This window comes from Schistocerca serialis, chromosome 4 (genome assembly GCF_023864345.2).
Source record: "Schistocerca serialis cubense isolate TAMUIC-IGC-003099 chromosome 4, iqSchSeri2.2, whole genome shotgun sequence".
Lineage (NCBI taxonomy): Eukaryota > Metazoa > Arthropoda > Insecta > Orthoptera > Acrididae > Schistocerca > Schistocerca serialis.
In genome coordinates, this window is record NC_064641.1 from 760,838,987 (window position 1) to 760,859,062 (window position 20,076).

The window sequence follows — 20,076 nt, forward strand, 5'->3', positions numbered from 1 at the left end:
GTCATTGTACACAATTTATTGCGAATCTTTCTTAATTGCTCACATATGAATGATAAAAGGAAACTGATTTCACTTAGCCTAAGTTTAAACCTGATTGTATGATCTATGACCAGTTTGCTTAAATCTAATAAAAGCACTCCGTCTTCAGGCCACGAGTGGCCTACCGGGACCATCCGACCGCCGTGTCATCCTCAGTGGAGGATGCGGAAGGATGGGCGTGGGGTCAGCACACCGCTCTCCCGGTCGTTACGATGGTATTCTTGACCGAAGCCGCTACTATTCGGTCGAGTAGCTCACGAGGCTGAGTGCACCCCCAAAAATGGCAACAGCACATGGTGGCCTGGATGGTCACCCATCCAAGTGCCGACCACGCCCGACAGCGCTTAACTTTGGTGGTCTCACGGGAACCGGTGTATCCATTGCGGCATGGCCGTTGCTAAATCTAACAAAAGGTATACTTAAAATAATGAATCAACTATAATTAAACCATTTCACAGTATATTATAGAATTAACAAAATACGAAATTAGAAACGTTTGTGCATGGTTCTTACACAGCCGTTCCTTGGCAGCTAGTAATGGTTTAGATCGGTTCATACCAAACCGCTTGGGCACTGGAAGATACTCTGACAACGAATTCAACGACTATGAAGGGCTAATAAGCACTATGTGGTTTTTAATTAAGGATAATGCAGTCCTTAGTTTGTAATAGTTTTACAAAAATAGTCAAAGAGCCAATGTTTTCTTCATATCTGTTAAACATGGTTTCCCCTGATTGCCTATAGCTTTTAACACTTAGATTCTACCGCGCGTTATTCAGTAGGTGCGAGACCTAATTGGTCTGAAATAGTGAAGAGTTGACAAGCAACGTCTCTAAGGTGCACTACACTTAAAAAGTCCCGCCTTTGAAGAATTTCTAGAGCGATATAGTGAGAAACGTCGACATAAACGAGTTTTCTTTGTGCACCGAGTCTTTAGCTTACAGTGCCCAAGCATGACCGTGTTAAACAGAATATAGTGGAGGTGCACTTCTGGCTGAAACTGCCATACAGCATGAGATGATGAGCGACAGGGGAAAAGAGAGAGAGCGCGGAGAGTGGAATGTGGGAGGGACGAAAGGAGGAGGCAGGAACGGAACGGTAGATGAGGTATCTGTGAGAAGAATTTTCATATCCAAATTGAAAGAAGAAATAAATACACAAGACCTGAATTTTATTCCGCAGAGCTTCCTTCTGTTTACCACCTTGGCTGTAATTACTGCGAATGCTCCAGTTAATTGCTTCTAATTCATACAGTGTGTTTCTACCACAAAATGTGTTCCGCTTATAGAACGACGTCGGGTCATTTTAATGAGTATCGTAAGCGAGGAGCTGTCCAGACTGTTTGCCTCAAACGAAATGGGTGAGTTGAAAGGGGGGTCTCTTCTAAAGGAAGCATTCTGTGGCGAAACGCGTGTTGGTGGTGTAGGACACTCGTTTGAACGTCGCTAAAGGTTATCATAAAAAGAAAATGACGGAACACGGAGCCCCAAGTAGGCGACTGGAGCAGGGTAGCTCACATCTCAGTAATATAGGAGGTAACGTTGTTTAGGACTCTCTAATAGTGTTCGGGACGTAGAGTTCACTGTGTATGTACAGAAACTGAACAGAGCGACACCATATCGCCTATTGAAAGTAAATCAGGAGAATACTGCTTTGATTTTGAGTATATGTTCTGAGGGCTGCAAAAATATACGCCGCCGTTTTGATGGAAGAACGTCTCATTCATTCGTTACGAAAATTGCGTATTGTCCGTACTCCGCTACTTTGGCAAACCTTAAATGTTTCTATGCCGATAATCAAAGTTCAGGGGGGAGGGAAAAAAACTGAGACTTGCCAATGATTATGTGATTCTGTCAGAGGCATCAAAGGACGTGGAAGAACAATTGAACAAAATGGACAGTTTCTTGAAAGCCGGATATGAGATGAATAACACAAAAGCAGAACAAGGATAATGGAATGGAGTAGAATTAAATCAGGCGATATTAAGGGAATTAGATTAGAAAACGAGACACTAACAGTATTAAATGGGTTTTACTATTTGCACAGAAAAACAACTGATGATGGCCGAAATAGAGAGGATAATATAACGTAGATTGCCAATGGGATAAAGTGTTTCTGAAGCACAGAAATTTGTTAACATCGAACATAGATTAGAGTATTAGGAAGCATTTTTGAATGCATCTGTATGGACTGTAGTCATTTATGGAAGTGAAACAATGATGATAAACAGATTAGACAAGAAGAGATTGGCCTACAGAAGGATGTTGAAGATTAGATGGGTAGATTGCGTAACTAACGAGGAGATTCTGAGCAAAATTCGAGAGAAATATAATTTGTAGCACAACGTGACTGAAAGAAGGGATCGGTTGACAGGACACATTTGCGACATCGAGCGATCACTAATTTAGAACTGGAGGCAAGTGTCGGGAGTAAAAGTCGAAGAGAGAGGCCAAGACATGAATGCAGTAAGCAGGTTCAGAAGGGTGTAGGGTGCAGTAGTTATTCGGAGGTGAATAGGTTTTGCGCGAGATAGAGTAGCGAGAAGAGTCTGCGGACTGAAGATCACAACGACAACAATAACAATAAGAATAACAACACCCTGTCTATAATTGGTTTGATAGTGGAACCATGAAATTTGCTGGAAGCTGCTGACTTCCCGTCACCATCTCCAGCACTTGGTCTTGCAATCACATTCTCCCGCCTCTACTGGCTTTGATATTCCCACTGTAGCTCATGTTTCTTGTGTGCTCCACACTCTGTAAGTTATTCCTTGTTGGTGATTACACAGCTCACAGAATTCCTATTTTTATTCATGGTAGGTGTCGATATGTCTTTAAATTTAAGTTTTGTATGCCACAAGTCGCTATCAACAGCTTTCGTGCTAAAATACATAATCGTAACTGGTTTCAGTGAGTAACCACTGGCAATTACCGGTCGAATCGTCATGGAATCTGGCTGCTGGAGATCTAAACAGTAACATGCAACGTCAGCTGCTAGATGAACTAAGAACTGACCAAAAAGTAATAACCTACAGTGGGAATAAATGTCAAATGATGTCACAAAATAATGTGGCATTGCATTTTCTTCATTTGGTTGTACTCGGCGAAACTAATTCTTAAAGCAGATTGACGGAAGTTAGTGTTCCTGCCGTTGCAGTGCATTTTCGTGCATCAACATGTACACCGACAACAGAAGCAAATAAAACACTATTCCTCAGCTGTCACAAACCAAACGTTCCACAAGCTCAGCAATTAAAGGAAGCAGCAAACATGGCAGTACAAGATATATCAAAAAGCACCGTGTCACGTATCAGATGGATGAGTCAGACATGAGGTTTTGACTGGGCACGAGTAATGTAAGAATACCGATAGCGATAGCACTACTACGTATCAAATCTTAACATTAGCTATAACCCCGGGGCCGAAGATCGCAGGGTTCTCGGAGACGGGGAGGTAATAGGCAGAGCTTTTCGGTACCTGCAGAACAAAAAGTGTAGGCAGTTATTCTGAGAGATCGGCTCATGAAGCCATCGAGTCGTTGCTCGCCCCATTAGCCGCGAGTAGAGGTGTGAATTGCATATTTGTGGAGTGAGCATTCGTGAGAAACGTGACTGTAAACTGTTTTCTGGTGCCCATGCCATAAGCTTCGATCAAATCTACACTATGTGATAAGAAGTATTCGAACACCCCCGAAAACGTACATTTTTCATATTGGGTACATTGTGCTGCCACCTACTGCGAGGTACCCCATATCAGCGATCTCAGTAGTCATAAGACGTCGTGAGAGAGAAGAATGGAGCGCTCCACGGAACTCACGGACTTTTCGAACGTGGTCATTGGCTGTCACTTGTGTCATACGTCTGTACAAGAGATTTCCTCACTCCTAAACATCCCTACGACCATTGTTTCTCATATTACAGTGAAGTGAAAAGTGAAGGGGCACGTGCAGCACAAAATCGTACAGGCCGACCTTGTCTGTTGACTGTCAGAGACCGCCGATGGTTGAAGAGGGTCGTAATGTGTAATAGGCAGACATCTATCCAGATCATCACACTGGAATTCCGAACTGCATAAGGATCCACTCCAAGTACTATGACAGTTAGGCGGGAGGTGAGAAAACTTGGATTTCATGGTCGAGCGGCTGCTCATAAGCCACACATCACCCCAGTAAATGCCAAAGACGTATCGCTTGGTGTAAGGAGTGTAAACATTGGACGATTGCACAGAGGAAAACCGTTGTGTGGAGTGACGAATGACGGTATACAATGTGGCGATGCGATGGCAGGGTGTGGGTATGGCGAATGCGCGGTGAACGTCATCTGCCAGCGTGTGTAGTGCTAACAGTCAAATTCGAAGGCGGTGATGTTATGGTGTGGTCGTGTTTTTCATGGAGGGAGCTTGCACCCTTTGTTGTTTTGCGTGGCACATTCACAGCAAAGGCCAACATTGATGTTTTAAGCACCTTCTTGCTTCCCACTGTTGAAGAGAAATTCGGGGATAGAAACTGCATATTTCTACACAATCGAGCAAATGTTCATAATGCACAGCTTTTGGCGGAGTGGTTATACGACAATAACGTCCCTGTAATGGATTGGCCTGCACAGAATCCTGACCTAAAAACTATAGAACACCTTCGGGGTGTTTTGGAATGCCGATTTTGTGCCTCACCGACTGACAGCACACTGCGAAGAATGGGCTGCCACTCCCCAAGAAACATTTCAGCACCTGACTGAATGTACGCCTGCGAGAGTGGAAGCTGTTATCATGGCAAAGGGTGAACCAATACCATATTGAACTCTAGTATTACCGATGGAGGGCGCCACAAACTTGTAAGTCATTTTCAGCCAGGTGTCCGTATACTATTTATCACATAGCGTAAATAAACTTCAAAAATTAATGACCATAAACACTTCAAATAAGCTTGCCTTCGTATAAACCCTAAAACAAATCTACTATCATGAAAGAGATGATCTTCGACAGATGTGCTTGAGAGAGGACAAGTTACTCCCTCGCCTATTTTTCGCGTATGGAAAATTATTATAGGTCTGTTAAATCCAGACGCACCTTGAGTGACTCCAGAAAGTTAATGGCCTGAGCAGACGTTGATGGAGCTTGGTAGGGGTAAAAGCATGAGACACTTTTATGATTCTTAGCTCTTAGAGACGGCTTGTTGGGAGTTGAAATCAATTGGCGGCGAGTCCATCCCTTAGTAAATTTTTCCAGACAGGCCCACAGCCATACAGGGCAGCCCCTCATCAAGACAGGGCTGCAGCAGAACAACGCCGCGATACCTGCCGTTGCGCCAACAGAATGTTGGGCAGGGGCGACGGTCTAAAGGAACTTGTCTACCCAGTGGAGTCGGAAACCAGGCAATGTGTACTGAGCCGTGCGTAATAAAAATTCACCTGTTTTTGTGTTCGCCAATAATGCAAGTAGACCAATGAACAGCTTCCCTCGGCCGCCTCTGTTGTATAGGAAAACTCTGGCATCAGAGAAACGTTTATTGCATCTCATATCTAGGACTAACAAGCTCCAAGGCACAGGCGAATTAGATAAAGGTCTTTGAGATTGTATCTGTTCGCTTGTTGCTGTGGGAAGCGACATGATTTCGGAGAAAATCATCAGTTTTCCCTCTGCAAACACTTAAAAAAGCCAGTAATTAGCGGTTTCTTTTTTTTTTTTCAGAGATGCAGGTTCGACATGAGTTTGTGCTGTCGTGTGGGAAGGTAGATTTAGTGCCTCTAGAGCAGGGCTTAACAACTGGCCGGTTTTGAGCGCGAGTACTCGCGTCTGCTCAGGCCCGTGCTCGCGAGCAGGTGCAAGGTCGCCGAGTAGGGAGGGAGGGGAGGGAGGAGAAATGCGCGCGCACGTTTGAATAGGGCCGCAGAGTGCCTATTGAATTCGCGCCGACTGTGTAACGTTCAAAGTACTACGATCAGCTCTAACAATCACTTCGCTGGTTAAGAATCATGTCAAGTCGCCGTTGTGTAACCCCAACCATGCTTTCGCAGTTGAACTCCCACTGGGAGGAATTGTATCTGCTTACAGAAAAAGATGGTGTTGCAAAATGTTTACTATGTCACAAAACGCTGAATTCTTTTAGGAAATTTAATTTTCAGCGACATTATATATCGTACCACGCGAAAGACTAAGGAAGTGGAAAATGTGATGGACCAGATCGTGCACAGGAAGTTATTAAACTTAAAAGGAAGCTATCCGAAGAAGATCTGGAGGCAGCTCTGAGAGTGAGCTACAAAATTGCTTTGCTTTTAGCCAAATCCCTGCGCCCCCTTCACTGATGGCGATTTAATAAAAGAATGTTTGGTAGTTGCAGCGGAACATTTGTGTCCATCTCAAGTTGAACACTTTCGGATTGTGCCATTATCTAACATGACCATTATGCGTCGCATACAGGACATGGCAGACAACGTCCAGAGCCAGCTTGCAAATACCTGTAAAGATTTTATGGCGTATTCTCTAGCTCTGGACGAAAGTGTTGATATCACTGGAACAGCGCAGCTTGCCATATTTATTAGAGGTGTTAATAGAGATCTTCAGGTGAGGGAGGAACTCCTCGATGTAGTAGCCATGAAGAACTCTACAACCGGAGGTGATATTTTAAGTAGTGTTGAAGAAAGTGTTGAAAATATAGGATTGTCGTGGAATTCTTTAGTTTCAGTGTCTACAGACGGTGCACCAGCGATGACAGGGAACAAATCAGGTTTCGTGGCGCTGTTGAAGGAGAAATTGCAAAAACTGACCGTGCCGAATGAAATAAGGGCGTTCAGTGTGTTATCCACCAGGAAAACTTATGTGCAAAGAGTATCACTCTAAAAAATGTGATGAGTGTTGTTGTTCGTGCAACCAATTGTATAAGGAATTATGGGCTACAAGACAGGCAATTTAAAAGCTTTCTTGAGGATGTAGAAAGCCAGTATTGTAGCCTGCCCTATTACAGCGAGGTCCGCTGACTTAGTTGTGGCTAATTATTAAATCGATTTTTTTCCCTAATAGATGAGATAAATGTGTTCATGGAAATAAATAACATGTGTGTTCCTGAATTGAAAGAGCCTTCATGGAACTGTGATCTCGCGTCCTTAGCAGATTTAACTAGCCATCTGAATGCTTTGAACATTTCACTACAAGGTAAAGATCTGCTAATTACTCATTTCATAGATCGAATACGAGCTTTTAAAATGAAATTGACACTTCGGGTGAGTCAGCTGGAAACAGGAAATCTAGCTCATTTTCCTAAATTATCATCCATGCAAGATGTTCACAAAGACTGTGAACGTTATTCACATAGTTTAGTTGCCTATGAGGAAGAATTTGATCAACGCTTTCAAGATCTGACAGCACTAGACAGTGATTTTGATCTGTTCTCCTCTCCATATTCAGCGAATATTGAAGAGATTCGTCCTGAGCTGCAATTAGAAATTATTGACCTGCAGTGTGACAGAGAATACAGAGACAAATTTCAGAACAAGAAAAACATTTTGGAATTCTACAGACGCTTCCCTCAGGATAGATTTCCTCGTTTGCACAAACTGGCGGCTACAATAATATCAATGTTCGGTTCCACGTATGTTTGCGAACAACTCTTCTCTGCAATGAAATGTAACAAGACGCGCCTGAGAAACGCATTGTCTGATCGAAATTTAAACTGCACGCTGCGCCAACAATGCGCAAGAACATTACTTCGAACATAGACGCAATTGTAAAGGGCAAAAAGTACAAGATAACCGAGGATCCCACACTTCAGTGACACCTTTTATTGTGTAACAGTTCACAAATTAATACGAATGTAGATGCATAAACCAAGCTAATAAAATTATGTCGCACGTGTACATTCTCCTTTATTTGTTTCCTTTGTAATAATTCGTGAGTGATATCCCTGCGGGTGGCCGCGGATTTACATTGACTGGCGGCAGCCCTTGTGTGCCCCACGTGACTCTCCCCACTCTCCGCTCTAGTCCAGTAGTGGGGGTAGCGTGCTCGCGCTGCTCTGTGCTCGCGCCTTGCTGCTCACAGCTTGCTCCGCGAGCACGTATGTTGTGAAGCCCTGCTCTAGAGCCTTGTGATTGGCTCAATATAGAGGGAAGGCGGTGTCATTCATGCACTTTCCAAGAAGAAATTTTTTTTCTGGAGAGGTGCGAAGCACTGGGGTGCAGGACTTTGGTCTAGTAAGGGACTTCGGGTCGAAGCTCTGGCATGTGTAGTGGGTTCTTGGAACCTGTCCTGAGACTAACTTCACTCGCAAGGGGACTGGGGAATCTGAGGTGAAGCTCTTACTGTGCCTCGAACTACTCATTTGCCGAGTGCACACTTATTTGTTTTTGGTTTACCAGTCATGACGTTGGTATCCTTGTGTGCTCTGTTGTATACGCGAGCCAAATTGGTCCTTTGTACGATCAGCGAACGGGTGTGTCACACACTGAAATCTTTCATGTCTCTGGTAGAGAGTAAATTGCGATCTGTCTGCCTGATAGCTAGACCGTGAGATTTTTGCATTTCTTTCGTGGCCGCGATGAATTCACAGGTGCTACCTCCACGTGTCACATCCTCCACCGCACACATGTCGCCAGCTGCAGGTCCCGTCGCCGCAAAAGTATACAGGGTAACGAACAGCCGCTCCGGCCTTATAAGAGCGTACAAATTTCAATTGCCACTTGCTCTCAGATGCACTTATGTAGAGAAACTTCAGTAGATTTGATCAATCAAATTCTGCTCAGCCTCAGATCAATTCAGCTTGCGTTATCCACATTTTTAGGGTCAGTGTACTTGACTCACTGATCACCTAGTTAAACGGCCTTTGCCAATCAGGATCCACCCATTGGAGTATTAAATCACCTGTTAGTTGCTTAGGGCATTCAATCTATAACTTTTTTGGTATAATTTATATCTTCAGAATGAAATTTTCACTCTGCAGCGGAGTGTGCGCTGATATGAAACTTTCTGGCAGATTAAAACTTTCTGCCGAGCCGAGACTCGAGACCTTTGCCTTTTGTGGCAATTGCTCTATCAACTGAGCTACCGAAGCACGACTCACGCCAAATCCTCACAGCTTTAATTCCGCCAGTACCTGGTCTCCTACCTTCCAAACTTTGCAGAAGCTCTCCTGGATACCTTGTAGAACTAGCACTCCGGGAAGAAAGGATATCGCGGAGACATGGCTTAGCCACTGCATAGGGGACGTTTCCAGAAGTAAATTTTCACTCTGCAGCGGAGTGTGCGCTGACATGAAACTTCCTGGCAGATTAGAACTGTGTTCCGGGCCGAGTCTCGATCACGGAACCTTTGCCTTTCGCGGGCTAGTGGTAGAGCACTTGCCCGCGAAAGGCAAAGGTCCCGAGTACGAGTCTCGGCCCGGAACACAGTTTTAATCTGCCAGGAAGTTTCAGTTTATATCTTGTTTGGGAAAATAAATGTTGTTAGTACACTTAATTTTGCCAACATTTTCAATCAATTAAATAGTCCAAACAAGTTACCTTTCATGCTCATTCAAATGGGCTTTTCAGAACCACATTCACCAATTACAAAAGAAAGTGATATTATTTTTATTTATTTCATGCCAGACAGCTGGTGTAGCACACGACATCTCGGTTATAAAGGCGGTAGACTCTACCACGATATGTGCAGCGTCAGAGTAAGGACCAGCAACTCAGTTTATTTATCGTTTATTAAGGTTTTCGTCACAGTTGCATACAATTTTTAATGGTGATTACTTTCGAACGATTGGGTTCTTTTTCATACCATTACCTGCATCTGTAATGTTTGACTGTTATATAATTCCCACGAAACATTCGAAATACTCGTCCATGCATTAGGTCAACACAACAAACGTGGTTTGATTGTACCGTAATTAAAAATGCCACATTCAAAAACCAGGTCAGCACCCGATGAGCTGGATATAGTTAATTTTCAGATATTAAAATTTAGAACGATACAGTATAAAACAAAGTAAATTTTTGTAACTAACAACAATCAACTGAAGTCCTGTCATGGCGGCACATATAAGATAAAATCTTTAACGTTAAGCTCTGTGGCCACCTTGGTGCCATTCGACCGAACCGTTTTGGTGATCAGTGCAACAAGACAGGTCAATGTGGAGGCACGAAGGAGTGGCAGGAACGAGGTGTCGCGAATGAGTAGTATACCAATCAACTATCCAGCACACTTAGATCCTGAACTGTCAGTTGGAGGTCGTACAGTGCCAAGAGCATACATGATGTTGGCCAGGTGCAGGAACAGAGCATTAACGGCACAATCCAAGAGGGCAGACAGCATGACATTACAGTAATAGCAAACATTAAAAAAATTCAAGATAGCCGAAACTTATAACATGTTCAGAAGTATCCAAAGGGCTTGAATTTTAAAAAAAATGGGTCAAATGGCTCTATGCACTAAGGGACTTAACATCTGAGGTCATCAGTCCCCTACACTTAGAACTACTTAAACCTAACTAACCTAAGGACAGCACACACATCCATGCCCGAGGTAGGATTCGAACCTGCGACCGTAGCAGCAGCGCGGTTCCGGTCTGAAGCGCCTAGAACCGTTCTGCCACCGTAGCCGGCTTGAATTTCAAGCCATGTTCTAAAGTATACGAAAAATCTGAATTCTGCACCATGTTCATAATTATTTCACGGATCTGAGTGTCATATAAATTAGTACCATGTTCAAAAGTTATCTGAAAAATCTGAATTTTGCACCATAAACAAAGGTACAAAGATTAACTGAGTTTCGTGCCTCGTCCAAAAGCATTTCTTACAGTATTTACACCACTGTACTAACGGTATAAAAAAATAAAAAATAAAAAAAATCTGTCAAATACTGCACCGAATATCTCACATGTCTGGAGTTAAAAAAATACATAAGCTTCGCCAGAATTGCATAAAATGGCGTCATATTCAAAAAGCTATTTCCAATAGTACAGGATTTCCATATAAAAAATTATGTAAGTTCCACCGGAATTATGTACTTTGATGCTATTCTTCACATATCTACACATTTATATATCCATCAAATCTGATTACTAAAATTATTACAAAATACACTCTAAGACAATAAAAGTTACGCACCGCGAAGAAATTGTCTCAATGGGACGGAAACTGGAGGATGTAATGTACATGTACAGACAAACGTATGATAACCATTTCAGAAAAGTTGGATGATTTCTTTAAAAGAAAAAGCGTTATAGCTTCAGCAAATCAGTAATGAGTTGATCCAAATCTGGCTCTTATGAAAGCAGCTATTCGGCTTGACACTAACTGATACGATCCTCAGATGTCCTCCTATGGCATATCGTTCCAAATTATGTCCAACTGGAGCGTAATATTTTCAAAATCCCGAGCTCGTTGAAAGGCCCGGCCCATAATACTCCAACATTCACAGTTCCGGGCCTTGCTGGCCAAGGTAGGGTTTGATAATCTCAAAGGCAAGCAACAGAAACTCTCGCTGTGTGTGGGCAGGCATCAACTTGCTGAAATTAAGCCCAGGATGACCTGTCATGGGGTGTAACAAAATGGGACGTAGACAATCGCCGACGTACTGTTGTGCTGTAAGGGGACCGCGGATGATAGCCAAAGGAGTCCTTCTGTGTAAATAAATGGCAGCCCAGATGACCACTCGTTGGTGTTGAAGCATAGAGTGGGCGGTACTGAAGCTGGTATCCCACTGCTGTCCGAATCATCTCCAGATACACCTTTGCTGGTACTGGGGCTCACTTCGCAGCAGGACTCATTACTGAAAACATTTCTTTTCTAGTCAATAAGATTCCACGTTAGTTGTACCTGATACCACTGCAAACGGGCTTGTTGCTGTAGAGTGGCCAACAGGGGTACTGAGAGTTCAGCCCCCTTTCTGTGAGCCACCTGTTAATGTTCCTTGAGGTCACTGAAGAACCAGTTGCACCTCGGATCGATGATAATGATGATTACAGGGATCTCAGGGCATCTTTGCAGATTGCTCGATCCTCTTGTTCGCTGCCTCTCTAGGTCGACTGCTTCCTTCTTGACACTATGTTCTTCATGGTTCACCCGTTTCTGCCAACATGTTCAGAAAGTGGTATCACTCCTATTCAAATGTCGAGCGATTTGTGATTACTCCAACTCGCTTCTTTGAGCCCAACTAGACGTCCTCTCTCAACTGCTGATAACTGTGTATATTGTTCACACACTTCTAGGAGGTATTTACTATCGTACTCAATACACGAAAAAAAATGGGCCAAGACTTTATGCCCAGAGAAAAGAGAGAACCATGCAATCTCGCGACCGTCAGGTTTTATATCGTGGCGAATATCACAGTGGATACCATCGGAGGGTCTGAATTTTAACCGAATCTGACTCGGTTAGTGTACCAACAAATTTTTATGCAAGGACTCCACCGCGAAAAACTTCGTAACCATTATGTAAATATCTTCGCATCTACGGTGTTCCACGTCAGAATATTTACACAGTGAATGCCTTGAGAACCGACAGTAAATTACAATAGTTAATTTTAGTATTTCCTCTTTATGATTATCGTTGTATACAAAGGCTGAGGTTGTTCATTAACATCCACTTCTTTTCCTTTATTATAGTGCAGTACAGTCAGATAACGTATTTTATTAGAAAATTTACGATATTTATGTGTGTAAAATGTACTGAAGAGATTCCAAAAACGTAGGACTATTGATTATTTCAAACAAACAGTGAAATTAGATTTTGTGAGTCAGATAGCCATATTTAGGCGTCTAACGAAGCTATTAGTGAACATTTCGGGAAATTAAACTTTAAAAGTTCGTTTTCCTGTGCGTTCTGGATAAACGTCGCGCATGTAACCTACAGGCTCTCTGTGCCTACAAACGAGATTTCGTGCCGCACTGGTGGACAGGAGTTCCTCGCCATTCACTGTGCGTGCAGGTAATTGGGCAGCTACTGGCGTGCTTAATAGCGAACTCCGTTCTCTGGCGGCAGATCAAACGCCGCACCAGGCTCTGTGTTTGCTACACATTACGTAGCTTGAGTTAGCTTATTTGCAGGGCCTGCGACAATATTTTGCATCGTTACCTCCGTATGATGTCTACTTTTTCATTATTCTGTAATTGGCGAAGAATTTTTCGGTCGATGAAAATTATCTGAGTTTCACTTATTCTTGATTACACAGTGTAACAATTGTTTATTAAACATTTGTAAATAAAGTATATTTAGGATTCCTACAGTTACTTAGACATCACCTTAAAATGAATAGACTACCTGGCTAAAAAGGGAGCACCCGGAAGAAGTGGTAGGTCATCAATGTAACTTTTGTGTACATACACTGAAGCTCCAAAAAAACTGGTACAGGCATGCGCATTCAAATACAGAAATATGTAAACAGGAAGAATACGCCGCTATATAAGACAAGTGTCTGGCGTAGTTGTTAGATCGGTTACTGCTGCTCAATGCCAGGTTATCAAGATCTAAGCGCATTTGAACGTGGTGTTACAGTCTGAGACACAAGCGATGGGACACAGCATCTCCGAAGTAGCGATGAAGTGGGGATTTCGCCGCACGACCATTTCACAAGTGTACCGCGAATATCAGGAATCCGGTAAAACACCAAATCTCCGACATCGCTGAGGCCGGAAAAAGATCCTGCAAGAACGGGACCAACGACGACTGAAAAGAATCGTTCAACATGACAGAAGCTCAATCCTTCCACAAATTGCTTCAGGCATCAACGCTCGGCAATCAACAAGTGTCGTCGTATGAACTATTCAACGAAACATCATCGACATGGACGTTTGGAGCCGAAGGCCCACTTGTGTGCCCTTGATGACTGCGCAACACAAAGCTTTACGTCTTTCCTGGGACATTGGACTGTTAATGACTGGAAACATGCTGCCTAGTCGCACGAGTCTCGTTTGAAATTGGATGTGTACGGGTATGGAGACAACCTCATGAATCAAAAGAATTGTTCGAATAGTTCTAAGCATTATGGGACTTAACACCTGAGGTCATCAGTCCCCTAGACATAGAACTACTTAAACCTAACTAACCTAAGGACATCCCACAGATCCATGCTCGGGGCAGGATTCGAACCTGCGACTGAGGCAGCAGCGCGGTTCTGGACTGAAGCGCCTAGAACCGCTCGGCCAATACGGCCAGCCCCTCATGAATCCACGGACGCTGCATGTCAGCAAGGGGACTGTTCAAGCAGCTGGAGGCATTGTAATGGTGTGGGGCGTGTGCAGTTGCAGTGATATAGGACCCCTGCTACGTCTAGATACGACTCTGATAGGTGACACGCACACAAGCATTCTGTCTGATCACCTGCATCCATTCATGTGAATTGCGAATTCCGTCGGTTTTGGACAATTCCAGTAGGACAATTCGACAGCTCACGCGTCCAGAAACGCTACAGGTTGGCTCCAGGAACACTCTTCCGAGTTTAAACCCTTCCGCTGTCCACCATACTCCCCAGACATGCACATTATTGAGCATTCCTAATATGCCTGTCAACGTGCCCCTAGTACTGTTACAGATTTATGGGCAGCTCTGCTGGATTCAAGGTGTCAGTTCCCTCCAGCACTACTTCAGGCATTAGTGGAGTCCATGTCACGTCGTGTTGCGGCATTTATGCGTGGTTCAAATGGTTCAAATGGCTCTGAGCACTATGGGACTCAACTGCTGAGGTCATTAGTCCCCTAGAACTTAGAACTAGTTAAACCTAACTAACCTAAGGACATCACAAACATCCATGCCCGAGTCAGGATTCGAACCTGCGACCGTAGCGGTCTTGCGGTTCCAGACTGCAGCGCCTTTAACCGCACGGCCACTTCGGCCGGCATTTATGCGTGCTCACGGCAGCTTTACACAACATTAGTAGCGACTATACCAGTTTCTAAGGCTCTTCAGTGGACAAACCAACTGCGGGAATTTAAATAATTGGAACTGCAATTCTCAATGACTGGCAGTATGGCCACCAGAATACATTAGTGTTGTTTGTGCTTAGTGTTGCTACCAGACAAAGTAGTATATAGAGAGTCAGACGCTGAGTGATCACATGAAGGACAAGAGCCTTATTTACAGTTTTTATTAGGCTGGCTCGTCGAATCGTGCAATACCCAGATCCTTTGGGCATTCGAAAGTGACAGCAGCCTGGTGACTTACTGAGTGGGAACGTGACGGAAGGTACACTCGTCGTCTAGGTTTCAGTCGACAACGTATGATCACCCAAGAGAGGGTCACCATACTGTGCACCAGACAAATCGCAGTGTCTTCAAAGCTGTGCAGCCGGCCGCTGTGGCCGAGCGATTCTAGGCGCTTCAATCAAGAACCACGCGGCTGCTACGGTCGCAGATTCGAATCCTGCCTCGGGCATAGATGTGTGTGATGGCCTTAGGTTAGTTAGGTTTAAGTGGGACTGATGATCTCACAAGGGGAGATCGCCAATTGTGAAATTCAGATTCGATTCATACTGCGCATAATAAAAGCTCATGGCCAGAGGTGTAATGTGGCATAGCACCAAGATGCGCTTCTCAGGCGTTGTCGAGAAAATCCACAGTTAAAAGAAACCGTTGCGGTGAAATACACTCTACGATTAATAACATTCTATAGCGTCGTGGTGCAGCGGTAAGCGCTCGGGTTCGTAATCCGAAGGTCGCCGCATCGAATCTCGCGCCATCCAACCTTTTTTTTTAGTATTTGTTTCTTGTAATTAAACAACGTTATCAACAGTGAAATCTCCATAAGAATAACATTAGCGCAACTTGATTTTCCGGCAACACAGGATAAGTAATATATATATATATATATATATATATATATATAATTCCCGGCAATCAGTTGCAGCAATTATGCATATAATAAGTTGTTGAAAGTCGTTTGTCGTGGAAAAACTGGCGACTTCGAACATCATTATGTTTTCCGTAAACAACGTTGTATTTCACAAATGTTATTAATTGTCTTCATAATGTTAACCACGTATAGTTAACGGAAGACGTAGAAACGATATTCCGAAACGAATACGTATAGCGTAAGTCAAACGTTCGAATTAGAATAGAGACCCCACGAACACAAATTTGCTGTGGCAGGTATGAAATATAAACTCCGTTACTCGCTCGTTACACTTGAAGAACAGACGTTGAATGGGCCGAAACGAGCCGCCGCATAACTAGCGTAGTTGTCTGCTAACTTTGAAAGAAGGTAGATGCGGTCCCTAGCGCAACTTATAACATCGTCGAAGATCAGTGCGGACGGGAAAGCTTTAGTACACCCTGTTAAACAAAGGGAAAAATGGAGGCGGTACAATTGGAGAGCGATCCGCCTTCACCAACATGCATAAGCAAATCATTAATAGTATATATATATATATATATATATATATATATATATATATATATATATATATATTTGAATTACAAAAAACTAATTATAAAAAAAAATAATTGCTTGGCGCTAGATTCGATCCGGCGACCTTTGGATTATGAACCCGAGCGCTTACCGCTGCGCCACGATGCTGGAGAAAATTGTTAATCGTAGAGAGTATTTCACCGCAACGGTTTCTTTTAACTCTCGATTTTCTCGACAACGGCTGAGAAGTGCATCTTGGTGCTTTGCCACATTACATCTCTGGTCATGAGCTTTTATTATGCGCAGTATGAATCGAATCTGAATTTCACAATTGGCGGCCTCCCCTTGTCAGATGATAAGTCCCATATTGCTCAGAGCCATTTTTATCAAGGCTGAGCTTGTAACATTACGTATCGTCCCACACCATTGCCCAAAGACCAGCAGCAGCCAGTCTAGGACATTACCGTCCCATGTGCAGACTACCGTTATCACCACAACAGAAACGGTTGCGTTTGGAGTGGTGCCATGGCCAGAAGTACGAATTACTGACGAATTGTGCCGTCTTGTGTTCAGCGATGATTCACAGTTCTTCTCTATCCCAGACGACAAGCGTCGGCGATTATGAAGGCGTTCTGGTGTTGGGTTCCGTACTTCTATTTTTTCGGAGAGGCACAGCGGTGCTTCACCTGGCACCATTATGTGTGAAACCACCCAGTATGACATTAGCACACGGCCGATAGCGACTGAGGGAACTACGACAGCAAATGGTTATGTCACAGGCATCCTGCATCCTCAAGTGTTACCTCTAATTCTGCAGTATCATTGTGCCATCGTTCAACAGAACAACGCTCGTCCAGACATGGCTCATATCTCTAATGAACTGTCAGCGTGATTTTGAGGTACGCTAGTGTTCAGCAATATCCTCATATCTATCGTGTGGGGACCAGATCGAACATTAGCTCCGACCCTGTGTCAGTATACTGGATATTAAGGACCAGTTACAACAGCTGTGAGTCAGCTTGCCTTAGGAGAGGATGCGACAGCCATATGAGACCCTTCCTAACCGATTTAGTGTATCTATCCAAGTCAGATGCGTGCCACGTAATACTGATAAGAGGGCCCACACTGCCAAGTTCTTTGTAAATTTGACTCGATTTCGTATTCACTGCAAATAACGTGACATATCAAAGCAAACCGTGAAGTTTCACTTCGTTTCATCCTCCCCTTCTGAGCATTTAACCTTTTTATTCATTTTTAAGGTAGTGTACTTACTTAGCTCCAGCATGAACTTCTTATACATTCAGTATACATGCTCACTTAACAAACAAGATAGTCTAGAAATGTTTAATATAGAAAAATTTGTATATACAGTTACTGTAACGTGGTGTGTCCGTGCATGCCACTACAACTCAGCAATCCACTCCTGCAGCCCAGTAGTGGTTATTTGGTATGGTAGCCATACATGCTCAATCCACGAAGAAGTATTTCGTTTGGTTGGGTTCGAAGATAAGCGTCTCAAAACAGAACATCGAACCACTGGACGTCTATGGAAGTCATTCAAGCAGCTGGAAATCGAGTGGCAAAGGCGCCGAAACTGTTCAAAATGGTCCTTGTAGAATGTTACAGGATGTGGGTGATGTTGTAGAATGTTCCACAATGACACAGAATCTTTCAGAAGGTTCGAGAATGTCCTAGAATGATCCACAACGTTACATAATTTTGCAGAATGTTCGAGGAAGTTTCAGGGCTTTCGAGAATGTTCTCGAATATTCAATTATCCTGTTGTGATGGGGGACATTCCAATTTAGAATGGTATATAAAGGCGATTGCAAAACGCGTGTTTCCATACAGTTTTGGAAATCGTTTGGATTGGCTTACGTTGAAGTAAAAGTAGTAGAAATTAAAATTCTTTATGAAACTTCCTGGCAGATTAAAACTGTGTGCCCGACCGAGACTCGAACTCGGGACCTTTGCCTTTCGCGGGCAAGTGCTCTACCACTGAGCTACCGAAGCACGACTCACGCCCGGTACTCACAGCTTTACTTCTGCCAGTACCTCGTCTCCTACCTTCTTTATTTTTACTTTTATTTTTGTGGATGTCCACAGACTCAACGTGTTTTGCGAATGAAAACGTGGTCCAAGTAGGCTCTATCATTTTTCTTCACGCTGTAGGCCAATTTCAGCCGTGAATGATTTTCAAGCACGTGCTTCAAGATTTTCGCATCCTTTCACATTCTAATATATCGCTGGTACATGTGGACAGCGATGTATTAGAATATGAAATGCCACGTGGGGTTTAAAACATGTGCTTGAAAATGACACACGGTTGCTACTGGCCAGTTGCACGGATAAGAAAAAATACAACCTAATTAGAGCATTTTTTCATTCTCAAATTAATTTAACATATTGTGAATTTGCTGGCCGTGGTGGCCGAGCGGTTCTAGGCGCTCCAGTCCGGAACCGCGCTGCTGCTACGGTCGCAGGTTCGAATCCTGCCTCGGGCATGGTTGTTTGTGATGTGCTTAGGTTTAAGTAGTTCTGAGTCTAGGGGACTGATGACCTCAGAAGTTGAGTCCCATAGTGCTCAGAGCCATTTGAACAATTTTTATGGTGAATTGTTTAACGTAGCGAACAGTGTATTACGTGTAATTTTAGTGCCTTAAGTGCTACCAACATTTAACAGGATCCTGAACGATGAAAGAGTGGGAGATCTTGTCAGTGCTAAATTGAAAAGAAGTAAACAGAAAGAACACTGAAGAATTGAACACACTAGCAGTGACAAATACGTTTGGCATCATAGTGGAAGAGAACGAAAAAATTCAAAGATTATGTATCACATGAATTTGAACAATGAGATGACATTAGAGAAGATCATAGAGTAAGGCCCTCAGCCAGCGGACGGAAACTAATGATGTAACAAGATTATAAAATTATCTACGTAGGGTCAGAATGAGTGAACCAACCTGACTGTGTAACTGGCCTTTTTCGGCTTTCTCAGCAGATATTTCTGAATTTTCATTTTTACAATGTTATGGAATGTTCCTTAGTGAACCCTAATGTTGTCAGAAAACAGATGAACGTGAAAACCAATTGAAGTGGCAATTTTGTAAATAACAGTGGATCTCTGAACTGAAGAACTAGTCGAATAATATGAAGCAGTTGCTCTGATGAAATTCAGTAAATGTCAACTCACAAATTACTAGATTTAAATATAGAAACTAAAGAATTTTTCCGATTCTGTACAGTTTCCGTTAGAAATTATCAAACGTACATGCATTAATTTGTGATGAATTAAGAAAATACCTGAAGTTATCGAGGCAGTACATAATATCCAGTGCTTCAAATAGTTTTACTATCATCTGTGCTCCGACCAGAAATTTTCAAGAATTTTTTATCAAACTGCAAATGAGCTGCACGTTTCCTCTCGGCTTATCGCTTATACACTCCTGGAAATGGAAAAAAGAACACATTGACACCGGTGTGTCAGACTCACCATACTTGTTCCGGACACGGCGAGAGGACTGTACAAGCAATGATCACACGCACGGCACAGCGGACACACCAGGAACCGCAGTGTTGGCCGTCGAATGGCGCTAGCTGCGCAGCATTTGTGCACCGCCGCCGTCAGTGTCAGCCAGTTTGCCGTGGCATATGGAGCTCCATCGCAGTCTTTAATACTGGTAGCATGCCGCGACAGCGTGGACGTGAACCGTATGTGCAGT

At 43.3% G+C, this 20,076-nt stretch overlaps 1 pseudogene; it reads right to left on the reverse strand.

Moving 5' to 3' along the window:
- Positions 1-320: 320 nt before the first annotated feature.
- Positions 321-438, reverse strand: LOC126476174 (5S ribosomal RNA; annotated as a pseudogene).
- Positions 439-20,076: the final 19,638 nt, after the last annotated feature.